Here is a 19,613-nt window from a genome sequence, read left to right as displayed (position 1 = left end):
TTTTCTATATCTTTCAATTTTTAATGAAAATATTTTGAGTTTTAATGTATTTTTGCCATACCTCGAATTGAGAACAGAACTAATTACGTGAGAAATATATCTCTAATGAAATTCGAAGAAATTAATTTAAATGAAAGGCAGGAAAATGTTCGCATTAATTCAATATTACGTACAAGGAAGTCATGTGATGTACACATCAGATTTTTTATTTTTAACTTGATAATATTTTTAGCTTAAAATAATTAATAACAGTTTTAATTGCTTTTAGCTCCTTTTTATATTTAACTTTATATTATTAATTAGCTTTGCGATAATTCGCATTCACCAGCTGTCAGAAATTTAAGTTAAAAGTATATTCTAAGCACATCAAATCTTCTGAAGGAAATTTGCTGAAAAGCCTATATTTCGTTGATATAATTAAAAACTAAATTAAAATTATCAGCTTGAAAAATTATGTTGCTTTACGAAATCTAAGTATGCTTACAATCATGCTATAAAGAATGCAGTTTGCAGAAATTTCTGATATAATGATGCACGAAATTAAAAATATATATGGTTGCTTTTATATCGATGTCAGTGCTTCTTACTTAGAATTTTCCCTTACGGAGCATTTTCTGTGTAAATTAAAAATCTCATCAGAAAATAATACGGCTAATTAAGTACAAGTAACACAGTTATTTGATAGCCTCGTCTTGGATACAGAAAATTAATCCAAAATCAATATAAGGAGAAGTCAGTAGTTCTTATGATGACGAAAAGCAGGTACGACAAAGTATTCTCTTTAAAGAACTACTAAACTTCCATATGTTATATTTGTGCTTCTATTATTTGATCTTACTTAACAATAATTTTTTACCGTAGCCTTAATAATTATAAATTTATTGTAAGCTTAAAATAAAATTCAAAACTGAAATGTCTTCATTAGCAAAGATTAACATTATCGTTTATCCATTCAACAGAAACGGAAGCTGTATATTCACGCAGGCCTTTCTTAGGAATGCAGATGGAATCATGACCATAAGCAAATGCGGTACGTATACATTAACTTAGCCTCATTCTCGCAATTTGGCAAATGTATACAGGTGAAAAGACGAAAGCTACTTAGCAGGGGCAATTTAGTTGTTAACCTGCTTTTATACTTCCTTGCTCGAAGTAAATGAAGTATTGTAATCTCGAAAATTTTAGGGCATCATATTTCAATAAAAATATCCATTTTGACCGCTCTCGAATTCATTTGAACGAATTTTTTACGTGACATCTGTAAGTACGGACAGAATAAAAGATGCCGTTTCCAAAAATGGATTGTAAAATGGAATTAGAAGATTTTTTTTGGTGACGTTTGTACGTATATACGTACGTACATGTATCTCGCAGCTCGAAAATGAGTAGCTTCAAAAAGTTGAAATCTTGTATATGGGACTACTGCTATAACATGTTAGTTGCTCATCTCTCTTTTTGGTTGTAATAACCCGCACCGAAACTATATAAATACAGGGTGATTATAAATAAAGTTTAAGCTTCAAAACGCTATAAAAAAGAACCACTGATGAAAATGACGTCAAATTTGAAAGGAATGTTATTGAAGAAGGCGGAAATCTTATGGCAGAAGTAAAAATTTAGTTTCAAATTTTAGCAACAGATGGCGCTGTAAGGGGCAGAACCACGATAAGAAATGAGAAATGGTAAAACAACGGCTAAGGTGTAAGTTACACAGTAAAACGCATTGACAAATTAGAATTGTTGAATAATTTTATTTGCATGACTGTACATATCACATCAATATGGACGAATCGGTTTCAAGAGTTTTGTGGCGTCATACCGCATAAGGACCATTCATCAAAGAAGTTCGGAACTGAAGCGAGGCTGGCGCAAAATATGTTCAATATGGTATCCACCGTTGCGTGAAACAAATTGAAAGCGGCAAACAGAATGTTCCACTACAAATCGCACTGTCTCCGGGGTGATTGTCAGAATGTGTTGCGAAATGCGTGCCTTTAATTCCGCTAAATTTACAATTGGAGCACAAAACACAAAATCCTTCAGATAGCCCCACAGCCAGAAGTCACACGGAGTAAGATCAGGCGATCGGGACGGCCAGGCTGTAGGGAAATGACGGCTGATAATTCGAGCATTTCCGAGATGGTTCCTCAGCAGCTGCTTCACGGGATGTGCAATGTGCGGAGGAGCGCCATCTTGCATAAAAAGGATTTCATCCACATATCCTCGTTGTTGCAGAAGTGGAATCACGTGGTTGCGCAAAAGAGACGCATTGCTCTGACCAGTGACGGTTGCGGTAACAGGACCGGAAGCACCCGTCTGCTCGAAAAAATATAGCTGTAAGATGAATAATGCCGTAAAGCCGCACCACACCGTGATCTTTTCAGGATGAAGTGGTACGAGGTGTGTTGCCATCGGATTTTCTGTTGCTCATATTCGACAATTCTGGGTATTGACGTACGCTGTCACACTTATGCTTTTTTTTTTCTTCTGCCATAAGCTTTTCGCCTTTTTCCATAACATTCCTTTCAAATTTGGCGTCATTTTCATCAGTGGTTCTTTTTTATAGCGTTTTGGAACTTAAACTTTAATCATAATCACCCTGTATATACACATATACGCACATACTCTGTTACCCGGCTCGATTTTTTATTGAGCTCAATTTTTTATTCTTTATATGTTGGTAAATTGTGCATTTTTTGCTTCAAAAGGGATTTAAATATATTGTTCTAAGGTTCCGGTTAAGGGTTTTACGCTTTTAGGTAATCTGCATGCAATCGTTGTAAAATTGCTAACAATTTAAATGCTTTTTATGTGCTACTAAGCCGACATTTGTTCACACTATAAACTCGTAGTAGAACAGTGAATTAAGTCCGTTTCTGCACCATCTTCAATGTCGTTTTGCCGAGTGGAACCAAAAGTAAACTTTCTGTTTTGCGCGCCGAAAATCTGTTTTCCTGCCGGCTGGCCGAATTGCTTGTTTTGGATTAGAAACACTAATTTTAACTGTAAAAATTGTTTTTAACTGCTTTTAATTGGATTTGGTGTTTCATGTTTTCTTATATATTACAAATTACATGACGCTTTAAAAATAAGACATTTAGATACTTCTTGAAACTTTTTTGTATTTTGTAATGCTTTCCCGAAGTGTACAGTGATCTATTTTCGCTTAAAAAATATCAAGGAAGATTTGGCTCCGTGCAAACCTCGGCAACTGCGGCTATCTAGGAAAAGCATTTCCTCGTTGTTCCGTTTAGAAAACGTTCAGTAAAATACTGTATTCCTGCAGAGACGTTTTTCAGTTTCTTCCATTCCTGGAAAATTCCACAAGCTCATATTTTAAAACTAAGTTTAGAACTCAGTAAAGTAACTGAACACTGGTAGTTCAGTCCAAGCTTCGAATCCTGGTAGAATAGCTAGCCCTATTTGCTTTGTAATGGTTTTCCCCATGCATAAAGAGTATACGAACACTGGCTTGTGTGGAGATATTTGGTACTTTTTTGAAGCAGGAGTACATAAAAAATGAGCAATGATCTCGACGATACTCGGACCTGGAACCTCTCGACTACGCATTGAGTGTGCTACCGTTACACCAGGAAGGCATGCAAAAAGGCGGAAGAAAACATTTTACAGTGGTGGCCAAAATTGTGGACACTTTTGGAAATTTTTATGTTTTTGAACTTTGTATGCTTGTAGAAAATGTTACGTTTCGCAAAATGCAAACTTGTATATATCATTTTAAAGATAATTTATTACTGAATTCAATGCAAAACACAAAATTCAAGTATTTGCAATGCAAAAAAAGTTATATGTACTTTAATATAAATAAAAAACACAGTTAAGAAGTGGTTTGTAATGACTAACTTTCCTGGCCAATCACTGTTCTTGTTCTGAGAACCAATCAAATATTAGTAACTGCCAGTAGAAGCTGACACCACCTTATAGGCTTGAAATAAAATATATCTGTTAAATTGTGTCATAACGTAAAATATATATTTCGCCTTCCGCAGTGTTTAATGGCATGAAACATATAACGCTGTTCACATTTTCACTCAAAATTTAGTGATAAAATATAACCGACACATTTAGACTGGCACATTTCTGAGAAAGTTCTGAAGTTCAGTAGCAGAAACAATGCGAGTGTAATATATATTGCTAGGCGACTTTTACAGAGTCGAAAAAAGATTATAGGTAGACGTTTAGACAACTCGCTGTTTAAAAGTCAAAAAGCGCAAACAACTGTAGAGATATAACCGTAGGAGATTTAGAAGGGATGTAATGAAGGGTATGGCTTCAATACCCGTTTCTTTTTTAATTGTTTTCCAGTAAATTAACAGTAGATTTTGAGGTGCGGCTGCTTGTTTTGTCTTGATACAAATCTACACTAGTGTGCAAAAATTAAGGACGAAGTTGAAAAATTAGCATATCAGCTGAACGAAGAGGCAGAGCGGACAGAAAGACCAATCAGGAGATTAAGTAAGGTGATATACGGTAGCACATGCGCAGATATGCAAGTAGACGTAATGGGGGAGTGTCTGAGTAGTATAAATCATGTTGTCGGTGTAAGATCAGTATTTCTGGCAAAGAGATTGCACGCCGTATTGCAGTTAAAATTACACCGAGTTGCTGCCTCAGCTAGAAATGGCGAATAATCAATCTGTTAGACGACATCTGGATGCTTTTACCCGAGGTCGAATCATTGGGAAGTTGGAGGAAGGCCGCAGTATGACAAGTGTGGCTGCAGAGTTCGGAATTGCTCACAGCATCGTTTCACGACTTTGGAGAAAATTTCAAACTACAGGAACAGCTATCCGGGGGTTTATTAGTGATCGTCCACGAGGAACCACACCCGCAGATGACCGGTATATTGCCTTACATGCCAGAAGAAACAGGCGGCAGTCAGCGGGAGAAATCGCTAGACACACGACACAGGCGACTGGACGACCGATATCGCGTTTTACCGTGGCCAGAAGACTGCACGGTGGTGGTCTGTTTGCACGACGCCCTGTACGGTGTGTACCTCTAACGCCTGCCCATCGGAGAAGGCGTTCTCTGTGGTGCCGGGAAAACCGGAATTGGAGAGACAATGAATGGGGACGAGTACTCTTTACAGATGAGAGCAGATTCAGTCTGAGTAGCGATTCTCATCGCATACTCATCTGGAGAGAGCGGGGAAGCCGCAATCATCCCTCGAACATCATTGAAAGGGATAGGTATGGAGGTGGCGGTGTTCTCGTTTGGGGAGGCACCATGCTTGGTAGTCGTACAGACCTTCACATCTTCGACGCAGGTTCAGTCAACGGGACCCGTTATTGTAACGAGATTCTTCTTCCATATGTGCGTCTTTTTAGAGGCGCTATGGGTCCGCAGTTCCTTTTCATGGACGACAATGCACCATGCCATCGCACAGTAGCTGCCGGACAGCTCTTAGAGAGTGAGGATATTGAACGTATGGATTGGCCGGCACGATCTCCGGATCTCAATCCCATCGAGCATGTATGAGATTTTCTAGGCAGATGCTTGGCAGCTCGTATCTTACCACCAGTAACGATTCCGGAGCTTCCCTTGGCGCTGCAAGACGAATGGGCAGCAATGCCTCAACAACTCATTGACACCCTCATTCTCAGCATGGGCAGACGCTGTGAAACTGCCTAGCAGTCAGGGGAGATCATATCCCCTATTAAAGACCGGATGTTTCTTGCTGGACATCCATCACAGGGATGTTTCGGCCTTCAGTCGCATTGCGCTCCATGCTACTTTTTCAATAAAGCTTCTTTTTATCCCTCTGATTTCTCTTTTAGTAAGTGTTGCTTACATTACTCATGTCCTTACGTATTGGGGATCTTACGGTATTAAATGTGTTGATTTGGAAAGCTTTTGTACAAAGTTATATTGAAAAAACCGTTTCGTCCTTAATTTTTGCACACCAGTGTACTGATTGAGAGTACTGTGGGTAAAGAGAAAGTATTTCATATTTAAGAAGTGGGTATAATATATTCCTGATAACATGTAGAGCTGACCTTAACAGTTTTCTGCATTGTCTTTAATTTTTATTTTCCGTTATTGCAAGAACCAGCAACAATCATACACCCCTCTGAAAAACTTTCTTGAAATTCTTTGAACAGTTTCTAAGGTTTTCTTCTCTTTGATGATAATAAATAGATCTCCTATTCCTGCGTTCATTTAAATATACCCAAGATTCATCTATTGTGACAATATTTCTCCATTTTTGATCGAATAATCTTTTCTCGTACAGAATTCTACAGCGTGTTCTGCTTTCGGCTATATTTCGGGAACAAAAAGATGCACATTAGATTTTTTTTCACCTATTTAAGATTCAGATCAGCACTAATCACTTTGTTTGAAGTTCACACTGAGCTTTTTAATGATTATGCAAAAGTCCTTTGAAATTTTCTTTTAAAGTTCTTACTTTTACAATATTGTTACATTTTTTTACTGTCACCATTTGTTACCTTATTTTCTTCCTTCACGTTCGTACGAGTTTTGTGTGGATTTGGAGTGAATAACGAAGACAGCACTCGATGGAATATCGAATCACACTTTTTTTTTAACCAATAATAATCAGGACAGCTCGAAAATACTTTTACAGTCGTCGAAGATCTACTATAAACACGCTGGAACAATCAGCGATACAGCCTTCACACTGTCAGTCAATAACGGTGGAGACAACTTCACTGCAAAGCACCAGAGTACAGCTCTAATCTGCTCGGTCGTTCTCGGAAGTCCACGTACTCTCCAGACTCTCCACGCTACAACTCGCGATGCACTAGACAACACACAGAGGACAGGTCCCGACTCTTCTGCTCAGTCGTTCCCAGAGTTTAACACACTCTTCCGACGATGCGCTAACAGCGATACACTAAGAGGCTCTTCGATGCACTCGGCGACCCACTCGGCACTCGCTGCCCGGCTGTTAACTCGATCGACTCCGCACTGACTAAGTCGAGACACTTACTATCTCGCACTCACTCTCCGCGTACCAGCAGGGTATATATAGTTTTAGGCTTGAGTTCGAGAACATTCTGGGCTAAGTCGGTAAGAATTCTTTCCAGCAGGTTCTCCATCAGTCCATGGTATATTGCATTTTTGTCGCCAAATGGGAGACTTCTCGCCAAATTTGGCAAGGAAGGCAGAGTTCCCACATTTGGCCTGCTTTGCGGAAAAGCCATCTTACCGAGCCTGGACATTTCGTAACAATATTAGAAAGATTCCGTTTTTTCGTTGGATATGTATTTTGAAAATATTTCCCCCTTAAAACCAAACTTTGAATGCTTTTTATTTTTTTTTTGTTTGTTTTGTTATTGATAATATTATGTATCGTTGTAAGATAACCGAAAATCATGGATTTCACAACATTTTTAGTAACTTTAACTAAATAACTAACCGTATTAAAAGCGCCATTATGCATAAAAATAAAACTATACAGCAGCAAATGATAATTTATACATTCCAAAATATAGTTGCAGTTAAAAAAATTACATGCAGGCGATTTTACAAAGCAAAGCAAAGTCGTCTAAAAATGTGCGAACAGCCTTAGTATCCCTTTTTATCCATCTGTCCAATCTATTGTATCTCTCTCTATCTATAAATTTATAAATACCTGTTAATAGCATGATTTTTCTAACTGTTTACCGCAGTATATTGTAAAGCAGCGTTTCTAAAACACTCCTTAAATGAGGACAACATTTATAATTTATAACTTTCTGCCGACCATCCTATCCTTCTTCTCTTTGAAAGCAATTTCTGCATAATTTTGCATTAAGTTAAGAAACTTTATGTTCGTTTTTAACAAATTAAGGATATTAGAATAAGGATAGTATTTGTGTTATTATTTAACACTTAAATAAATGTTGGCATACATATTGACAAGACAGACGCAACTGCCAATTTTTGTGCATCTCTTCTATTTCTGGATGTAGGCCGAGAAGTTTAAATCTGAGATCAGCTCTTACATCAAGTCGATTTAGGTACTTTATTTCAATTTGTGTCAGTTTTTACTTGTAAAATATCAATTTCTTGAGAAAAATTGATAGGGACTTTAGGCATGTATTTTCCAAAGCAAAGCTTGAGAAGCGGTTATACAGAGTGCATTAAATTTAAAAGAGAACTGAACATTTAACGGCATTTTTAGCATATTCTATCTACAGAGTAAAAGGCTCGAATAAACAGCTCTTAAGATTTGATAAAGGATTAAACATGCAAATATGTACATACATAGCAATTACTATATATATATATACATATTATAAGCGCATTTAATTATTCATGGGAAATAATATATTTTTAACTAGTAGATAATAATCGAAATTTGCCTTCCAAAAACCGCGGGAAATTAAAATGTGATCCAAAAAAAGTTCAAATTTGAAAAATATTTTCGATGCATAAATTGTTTTATGGCGTTATTATTAAAGAATAGTTAAGAAGTCGGTAAATATTCGAAAATATCCGAAGCAGAAGTTAAAATTTGTGCAAACTGTTAAAACGAACAAGAGATTTGTATGAATTTCACAAATTATGTGAAAAATAGCATTTAATAACCGAAACAGCAAACGTTTCCTCTGCTTACGTAGAAACATTTGAAATTACATTTCAAACTGAAATGTGTATTGAAGACAGTGACTTGAAGTGAGTGAAAAAACTTGGAGAGAGTTTTCAACTATAAATAATTATTTTTCAGGGGGAATAATCCTATGTGGTCACTACATGAGTTCCTTATACGGCCTGTAAAATTATAAGTACATTTTGCTACACTTAATTTAAACATATTTCTTCGAATTTTTCTAATTTAATTAGCAGAACCCTCAACGCAAATAGGAAAATTTTTAAATTAATTTTATATGATTTCGTTATTTGTCAAATATTTTATTTGACATTACCCAGACATGAATATTTTTGTAATTTAAAATACTTCTGTATTGGGAAGTATGTGACTACGACCAACGACTGCGAAAAAGAAGACTTCGTACAGACATTTACACCAGAAAAAGGGCAGGTTAATTTTATACATAAGTATTTATTGTATTTATGATACTTTAGTTTCTTTTTCTTTATTTCACTTTTACACCATTTTCGTTTTTATTCGATTTTCTTATTGTTTGTTTTAAGTATTGTTCTGTTTACTTCGTTTTTGAGTTTTATTGCTTCAAATTGTATGGTTGCTCGACGGGAATTATCCCTCTATTAAAATTATAAGAAGAGTTTCGGGATATGTTTAATTGTTAGTTGAAGTGGATTTTTTTCATGTTTGCGACATGACGAAACACGCTTTTCACACGAATTGTTGGCAGTTGTATGAAGAGATTCTAATTCCCCACGTACCCAAAATAGCTTCTCAAAGATTCACCGCCTGTTATAGTTCAAAGTGTTTCCACTGTCGGTAACGGCATTTCGGAATCTCGGACACACACTCCTTCTGAGTAACACACGAAAGAGCACACTTTACCGACATCCCATTAGAAAGAAAGTAAGTTAACTAATGCATGTTCTGTCCTTTTTTATTTAATGTACATTTAATATTTTACATTTTACTATTTCTTATCATATATATTTCAATTTTTTAACTTTTATTTGATTTGTTTTTGCAAAGATAGCATAGTTATGTTTCATATGTTTCTCATGTTTATTACAATTACTTTGAGTTATATATCCTAATTCCAGTTAAGATTACTACTAATATGTTTATTTTTATAAAAAATAGTCTTGAATTAACATGCATAAAAGAGAAGGTGTCGGGGGACATTTACTCAAGTAACTTGTAAATTTTAGTACATAAATTGGCTTTTTACTCTCAAAACTTCTAAAGAATCTTTTTTTTTTTTTTTTTTTTGCAATAGCAGATTGTTAACAATTACAAATATAACCCAGTCCATAATCTATAAAAGGCCAGATGTGGTGGTCTCTTTATTATGGAGGCACCTAATAGGTGGGCCACCATTGCCTTTAATATGAAGGAACGGAGAGTTACAACCATACCTTCTCCGAGATTCGAACCCAGGCCTTTCGGTATCGCAGTCAGCTTCCCTGACCACTATACCAACTGGGCGGCTTCTAAAGAATCTTAAGCGAAAATTCGTATTAGCGAAAATGCTTCATTCAGAATGAGTTCTTTGGCTATAAATCCCATCACTTCACGAAGTTACAATTTGGCCTAACTTAATTTGCCAGTTTGACATCATCAATCTCACTTGAGTAAAAGACGAAACACCTTCAAATTTATTAATTATTGTTTATTGGACGGAAGTCTCCTATCCTAAGTCATCACTATTTATGTGAGTGATGATTATCAACTACCAGTACCTTCAAACTGCCAAAACTGCCAGTACTTTGAACTTTACACTATTACTGATGCTCATTATACAAAGTGCTATCCATGCTGCTGCGCCCAATTCTGTGCACATTGAACTCTATGCACAATGAACTCTGTGCAAAGTAAACTCTTCAAAATCTGTGCACAATCACACAACGATACCACCAACACAAAAATAACATGGCATTATAACTCACATCACATCCATCTTCCCAAATGCTAAGGCATTCCTCCAAGCACACCAACAAATGCCAAACTGCAACACCTAATTAAATGTAACATGTTATCTCCATATTGATTCCTGTATACCAATATATCTGTAACTCGATTACCTGTACCCCAGTTTATCTGTATAATTGTTCTTCCTACGTAAATAACTTGTTACTTTAATGTAATTTATTATGTCAACTGCGTAATGTAATAATTTGAAATGTAATCTTTTGTCTTAATAAATGTCAGAAAAGGTTAGTGCAGTGGGTCAATAACATTTTTGTCTATGACGATGTCGTGGTGCCCCCTGCACTTTTTCCTGCCCTGTCCTGTTTCCCTTGAAAAGTCAACTAATTTCCTATCAATAGCGATAATTACTTGTTTTTTTAATTTTTTAAATTTTCAATTTCTTGTTATGTATTAATTGCTATTATTTTCAAGCTTAAGTTTTGCTTATTTATTTTAGTTTCGATTAGTAATTGAAGTTCTTATTTTTTTGCTTTTAGTTGTTTAAAGTTGCTTTTAAGTTTAAACTGTAATTTTTGTAAACTTTCAATTTAAGTTTGATTGCTTTAAAAGTTTTCTTAAGTTTAAGTTGTTTAGTTTTAATTTGAGTTTAGGAGTTAAATTTACTTGGTTTTTGTACTTTTTGTTTTCAGACTTAAGGTTGTTTAATTATTTTTTAAAGTTTTGTTTGCTGCACTTTTAGTGTGTTAATTTTTTTCAACTTAAGGTAACTAAATTTTTGCCCCTCTTTCTATTAAAGTTTTCGAATACATATTTTCTGACTGGTGGTAAGGTAAATCAATAGTAATTGAAACTCAATCTGATGATTTTGTATACTTAAAATGCTGCTGAAGAAACAATTTATATAGTGCTGACATATTTAATGAGTTATATTGTTATGTAATAGTTTAAGTTTTAATGTTCTAAATTTTTAACTATTCACTGGTTCTGAAAATTTTCTCACCCCAACCGTTGGCTTGGAATTCATTCTCAGAATCCCTTATCAGAGGATTACTGCACCCTGAAATTATTTCGCCCAAGAGTTCGAACACATGTCGAATGACGTGTTGGATGTTTGCACCATCTGGAAACGGGATTTCGGTTTCGGTGACATCTCGAGCAGGGAAAGGTTCTACAGCGAGCTATTTATGAGGGGGGGATAATCGTTGGATAGGAAGCCCTACGTGGTCGAGTTGCACCTCGAAGCAAGGCTAGTGCCCCCTCTTGTTTTCGTCTGTGGAAAGTTGTTGACCCAGCGGAAGGCCAAAGGTTGAACTGCATTTGCGACCTCTTTCTGGTAGTCGGGAAACACCTTCCCGTAAAGAGTTCTCTGTTTGGGTTGCTGTGCTTGACTTCCTGCTGATCACTTTCTTCGCCAAATTTTTCAGAAACACGCCAGTTATTAAAGTGGCTGCGCAGTGTTTTGCAGGGGAACAGACGGAGAAAAGATTGTCTATTACACCTTTTTTTTGACGGAGCTTGAGCCAGAGAGACGGAGAAAAGACATTTTCATCTAGACGTTCGAAAAAAAAACGAGAGATATCATCTAATGTGCAGAGTGCAGACCTGCAGTTCGGAGTCCTTGGTTCGATGAACGATAAAACAACCTACACAGAATAAATGCGTACTGAATCAAGAATTCCTTCGTATTTCCTGACTTAAGTATGGCCGGTGTTTTTGGGAAGACAGCCGTCCTACCGGTTGGAAGCGACTGTGGGGTGGAAAGCCTGGCCTCCGAAAGAGTTGTCCTTGATTAATTTTCCTCATATTGTCTTTTCTTCTCATTTTTGAATTATGCGTATATGCATTTGCATACATATTTCTATACATATAGGTATTTACAGACAAACAAAAAAAAAAAAAAAAAAAAAAAAAAAAAAAAAAAAGAATCTTGAATCCATTTTCAATCCGTTTCACAATCCTTTTTGGTCACAAGTGTCCTTTAGTCTGTCCGTACGTACAAACCCATGCAAATCAGTCATCCAAACTGGTTCGGGAACGGTCAGATTGTATATTTCAGTTGAAATATGATACCCTGAATATTGTGCTATTCCGATACTACAAATAAATATTACATGCTTACTTCACACAGAAGTATGAATGTATGTACTGTATGAAGTAATTATGTATACTTACTTAGACACATTTACTTCATACAAGTAAAACGAAACTAAATAACTAAAAAATAACGAAATACATATATAAGTAAAAAGAAGTATAAATATCATTCGTTGTCCTAGAGTAGCTCCTTTAAATTATTTAGTAAAGTAAGTACGAGATGAAAGTTTTTTTTTTTTAATATATGTACATAAAATGAAATTTATACAAGTCAGACATTTTGAAGATGATGTTTCAATTATTAGTTATATTTTTTGGCATACCTTATCATATTTCAAGATTACAAATCTGATAAGACTTTAAGATACGCCTATGTTACTCTTCATAAAACTTCATACACTTCATAAAACTCATAAAACTTCATAAACTTCATAAAACTCATCTAATACGTCAACTAAAAATCCTAATTCATGTTAACTAAAATTAATCCCTCATTTTAAAATGAAGCAAATGTTTCGTACTTTTGTTTTGACCATGCAATTCACAGAGAAAGCGATATTGACCTCTTTATGTTTCTGTGAGATCATCCATACCACAAATACGTAAAATTAGTATACCAGGATCTTATTTCTATTCCTTTTATTTGGTTTTTAAAATACCGGAACAAAATAACGTAAAAAATCAATAAATTGAAAATTTCTTAGGGATTTATTTTTTAATGAGAAGTCTTTTAGATTTTCAAGTTTTGAAGCTGAAATATATTGATTTATTAATGAATTATTTGCGTGTGTTTTTGAAGGTATACAGAAAGAAAGTTAAGTTTTCCATAGATTCGGAGAATTGATTTATCTTCCTTCCGATATTTTAAATATGTTCTCTTTTAACAGTTTTAAACTCAACTAAATATTTAAAAGCTAAAATATGTCAGTATTCAAGGTAAATACTAATTTCAAAGCCATGTGAAAAATAAACAAACTGAATTTCATTTTACAAAAGGAAAGTATTAATCTACTTGAGGATTTAAGTACGTTCCCAATGCACAGCTAAACCTTATACGTGAAGAATACCTTATTAATAATCTTACGCGATTTGCTTTCATTTTTGGTGCGAAAGTTTTATTTATTTATTTGTTCGCCTTAGTAAAAATAATATAAGAACGTTGGTGCTTTTTAACATACAGATTTCTACAATCTCATATGTCAACTCATATGTAAGCAACTCTCAATCACAAAATTTCTTGCTAAAGTGCGCAAAATTTCTTTCAAGGTAGAGTTATATAAAGTCTTCTAATTTCACTTCCTACGAATAAAATACAAGAACACTGTTGTAAAATAGCAGTACTGTCAGTATTTTTCTGTATCATATACTGAATGATTTATTTAATATCATATTTAATTTCTATAGGTCCGGGGTTCGAGTCCCAGCGAGGGCATTGCATATTTTTCATGTTTCCTGCTTAATGATTCTACAGTGCCGCCCAAACTAAAAAAAAAGGAGGTGGATGATGATTCTTCTCTACCAGGATTTGGCGATTGGGTCTTCTAATCCCCAGTCGTCCTTTAAAAAAGGCAGTATATAAGGTATTTCTCCCGCCTTCTTAGCATGACTTAGTGATGTAAATGTCAGCACATTCTGTGCGTATTCGAGAGGAACGAAGTTTGAGTCCCGGCGAGGGCATTGCTCATTTCTTCGATTTCATTTCCTTGTTTAAAAAAATTCTAAAATGATTCTACTGCTTCAAAAAAATCCTAATGCCGCTAGAAAATTAGTTCATTATTTATAATTTTTTTTATCAAATTGCACGTGTATAATTTTATTCAGAGCAATTTAAATGTAAATTCGTTGCAAAGTAGTTTAAAAGAATGGAAACAAGCACATTTTTTTCTTCATCTATACTTTGCTTAAAATTTTATTTATATCCCACACTAGGTTTTTACCCCAATTCTAAGGATTTAATTTAATCCTTTTTTTTACATGCACGGAATTTTAGTTAAGACAGGAGTTATCACTTTATGAATTCATCTCTCGTTTCATAATGTAAACACAAAGGCAACAATAAAAAATGGTTTGTGTGACGATACGGAATAAAAATGCAAGTTCTACTCTCCCTCCCATATCTGCATATATAAGCATAATGTGCGTTTGTTTGTAATCGGCAAAAATCTACAATTTTATTCTTATCTCGATGAAATTTGGTCCTTTGGCACACTTGACCTTCAAACAAGAAGAAGGTCAAGTATCTGCCTCCATAAGATACCTATAAGAACTTCATAAAATTGCCTCCCTAAGATTTCGAAAAAGGACCGATAAGATTGCCCTCAAGACATCCATCTTAAGTACAATTTATCCATTGGGTGGACGTTGTATTTATATCATTATTGCTGTGTTACAGCTAACAGTTCTTATTAGAAACTTTAGATGGCACCGTGTTCGTTTACAATTTAGAAGAGTATAGAAATTTACAGAATAGTATGGAAATTTGAAAGCAAACTTTAAGTACGATTTCTATCAGATTTTGGCGAATATTTCGAAAATGATAAAGTAGGACAAACTCAATGGATAATTTCCGAAAACAAAATATTGTTGCCTGCGTACGGGTTCGTAATATATTGAATGCACAAGTCGGCTAATAGGTTAATAAAAATTTATTTTTATCCAAAGAAATATTTCAGAACTATGGGATTTTCTACAGAAACTTTCGTACAGGTGTTCACAGTATCACACAGTGAAATCAGTAGTTACACTTCAAACTATTAAGAACCTTAAACACAACGTAATGCGAAGAGCATCTAAAGAGAAAACTAACTCGGATTTATCTCTGTTCACGCTGAGCTACAACTCGCATTAACTATAACTAAGCAACTGAGAACAGATGCTTTCTCCGGGCTTTTATAGGTTTTAACCGGCTGTCGAGATATTTCTGGTACTTTCTGCTTCTGGAAATTACTGGAAAGCAATATGAGGGTGGAATTACAGTTACAGCTAACACAGTGCTCAATTACATTTATTCAGTTACAATACGTACTATGGTGATACAGGGACTGGATTAAAATGTCGGAAAAATTGGCGACAAAATACGTCGCCCAAACTGTTGTCAGCTTGGCGATATCTCGCGAAATTACCAAGATACTGATTTACTCAATGTAAAATGCACTTGCCGATGTATTTTTCATTTTCAGGCACAGCGTTTCCTTAAAATTTGTCTCGTGCTTCATTGCATAGAAGACTACACCAATTTTACTTATAATTATACTAAAATTACTTGTCTAAGTATAAAATTTGTAACAATATAACTGTATAAAATTTGTAACAATATAACTGATAAAATAAAGACTTCACATTTTTTATCGACGGATAGATATTAATTCATGATTACATAGATTATCGGTAAGATATAGTATAAGCCCTTCTTGGCGAATTTCCTGTATTACGGAGGGCATAGGCAACAAAGTAGTCTTCAAAGATGCTGCGTTTCCGAAATTTATGGCAACCTTGATGATTTCGAAACAACTCCTATCATTCTTTCTTTACACTGGTCATCCATTTCAGTTTTCCTTTCCCTGTTTTTGTTTTCGTCATCCGTTTTCGCTTTATAACGTTCTACGAATCCACTAATGTCTATGACTTTGTCTGGATTTAGCCAATCTGGAGCTTATGGTGTTAAGTTATTACACCACTCAAGAAGTAGATCCCGAACTCGTATGTATATTGTCTGAACATTTTATTATTATAATTATTATGATTATCACAACCTCCGGACAGTTTTTATATAAACTTTGTCACAGTATGTTTTTCCCATATAAGATACACAAAAGATATTTTCATGAGATTTTTATCTTTATTAACATTTAATGGTTATGTAAAAGTTTAAAAGAACGAATATCTAAATAAGCTTTTATTATAATCAATCCTCTTCTCTCAGTAATTGATTATTAAGAAGCTCCCCTTTGAGACATTAAACTGAAGACATACTACTTTTCTTAACACTGCACTATAAATAGCAGCTATGTTCGAATATAAAGTCAAATCAGTTCGACAACAATAGTTATTTATTTGCTTTTGCTACAAAAATATATATATCAAAGCAAAAGACAGGAAAAGATAAATAAAACTCAATCCAAAGTACGCAGAGTCATGACGAAAATGGGAGAAGAAGCGAGGTTAAAATAGTAGTATTTTTAAGGATGAATGGGGAAAAAATTTGGGTAAGCATTAAAAAGTACTACCTGTCAAATATAATTAATGAGCATAAAATACAAATGATAAAGTGACGTTTTGAAATTACCGATGACGAATAATCATTCACGTGTCAAATAAATGCAATTTAAACGCAATATTTATGATCTTTTCTTTTTCACTTTCCCATTAATTATGAGAAGCCACATACATAAAAAGAAATTAGATTTGTCAGTTCTCAGCCTATTCATATTCAACATAACTGCAGCTATTAGCAAATAGTAATACAGTGGTATAAGTGGAAGTACCTAAAATTTATATTGAAAAATTTGATATTTAATATATTTAAATTAAGAAAATGCAGATATTTCTCAGTGCAGAATTAGAATACTTCAAGTACATTTTTAATATTTTACGTTCAATTATTTTCAAACAGAAGAGTTGCTCTTTTGATTGAGATTAAGCGTAATTTTATAGAAGATTTAAGAAGCTTTCATCAAAAGACACAATAACTGCTTCCGACTAAAAAACTTAATAAAAGATTATCATTTATAATTTAATTTTAGCGTAATGTCAAAATAATGGCCTTTAAAAAAAATTACGTTTTATATATGTTCAAAGAATATATTAAAATCTGCTTCGGCATTCGTGTTTTTGATGACAACAAAAGGAGAATATGGGGGAATGTGATAGAATTTTAGCCTCTGACCCAAGACTTCCTTTCTTCAATTTCGTTTTTATGAAAAGAATGCCCGCTAATTGACAAATAGGTAAAGTATCTAGAAACTAGTAATTCTTCCCTAGTTAAATTCAAGGTGACTGAACCGACTAAATCCATTTGGTTATGGTACGCAACTGAGGCATCCAACTTCCTTTATAAAATTCTCTACGCAAGCAATTCTATCTAGAGCAATAAATGGTTGACCGATGGCTGGATTAATCAAACGTTCGAACCATTATAAAGTCTCCTACGATCATATATAGGCTAGCTGTGAAAGGTTTTGCGTTTTTCTTCATGTATGATCTGAAAATGTGTTCTGTATCCATGAAGAAGTTGACGATTATGTACTATTTTGCTGTTAGGAAATACTCCAGAGCAGCCTATAACAAATGGCTTCCAAATGCTTTGCCATAGCCTAACTTAATAATAAAAGCAATAAAAAATAATAAAATATAATAAATGTATTAAACGATCTACATCCGTTCATCCTTTTGAAAGATACTTACCGAATGTCTCAAAGCAGAATCAATTTCATAAAATCAGGAATCGATACCATAAAAGCATCAATGGTAGCGACCAGTTACAGAAAGCTCTGAAAAGCTTAACTAAAGCTTTCCATCACAATCAACCATCTACGATATAAACAAAATTGAAATGAAAATGAATAAATTCTATTTAATTATAACATTATTATATGAGCCAAATATATGCAACTAAAAACACAAAAAGGCTAGGTTAGACAGAATAAAGAATAATAACTCACAAACAGCAAAGTATGGTTTTGTTTGGTTTAATTTAGCATGGAAAAGCACACCAGGGCTATCTGCCTAAGGCAAGGGATGTTTTCTTGGAAGATTTTTTAAGGGAAATTGGCTCGTATACGCACTGGGAAATTCAAAAATGTCTATGCAGCCAGCCCCTTCAAGAATTCTAAACTCGGACCCAACTATTAGTGTTCAATAATTTTACCGCTCAAGCCGCTGGTAGACTCAACAAAACATGGCTTTTGATAACAAGAGTTCTAGTTTAGCGTTTTCATGAAAATATAAATTTTACTTCAGAAGAATATATTTGTTAATTATTCAGAAAAGCAGATGCATTGAGCGAAATCCGATGACAGAATTTTTTAAGCTGAATTATTAGTTTATAAATTGTAAGTTTACTGTAAATTTAAACAACTATTATTCATTCTTGCACCACTCTTCGTCTAAGCATTAATAGTATCAGCTTTGCAATATAATTCTGCATATTTGTGTCTTACCTTAAGGAAAATAAAGTAAAACAAAATAAAAATAAATTTATTCTGCTCTAGAGCTGCCCATTCATATGATTTCCTTCCCATATTTTTGTGGATTTCCGCAATGATAAGTTTTTGGGAATTTGTAAAGAGTTGCTGTTATGCCTCCAACAAAGCCCTACTTATGGTTACAATTGCTAAATAAGATTATAGTAAAAATTAACAAAACTAAACAGAAGTATTTCTTATTAATGAAACTATACAGAAGAATTTTCTATACATCGTAACTCAAGATTCTTTGTGCCAGTATACAGAATAGAAAATTCCGCTTTCTCCACCAGTGAATCTTACCCGTGTTAGACTAATGGAATTAGGAACACGTGAATTTCGTCTTTGCTTGTTTTTGTGCTGACTAAGCTATAGAATGTTTGGGTGGGAAAGAAACAGGAAAAAGCAAGGCAATAAAAACGCCCGTATTCTGAGTAAAATAAAATAGTAGTTTTTGGACAAGAGGGGTGTAAAGTTTTGGCTCCAACCCAGAAATAAACAATAAAAGTCTCGTTTTCCCTTCTAGGCATGTAGCTCAAGCTTTTTTTTTCTGCTCCTTCACAAAGTTTTCCTCTACAGCATTTGGAAATAGCGGATAAGCTTTGGCCTTCTGCGACCCTTCGATACTTTCTGTTAAAAGAGGTACTTGTTTTGATAATAAGTTTATTGAACTTTCGAACAACGATGACAGTATCTTTTAATGCAGTTTGTCCCCGTGCGATGTGCTTACGGAGCACGTGAAATTTAATAACTGATAAACCTGCATTCGATGATATTTTAGTGTAATGCCGTAAAAACTAACTAAACGTTTTCCTTTGCTAGCTTTTGGCAGC

Source organism: Stegodyphus dumicola, chromosome 2 (genome assembly GCF_044657685.1).
Source record: "Stegodyphus dumicola isolate Sdum_Otavi_A_Nest chromosome 2, ASM4465768v1".
NCBI lineage: Eukaryota > Metazoa > Arthropoda > Arachnida > Araneae > Eresidae > Stegodyphus > Stegodyphus dumicola.
Note: the sequence above shows the minus strand (reverse complement) of the source record.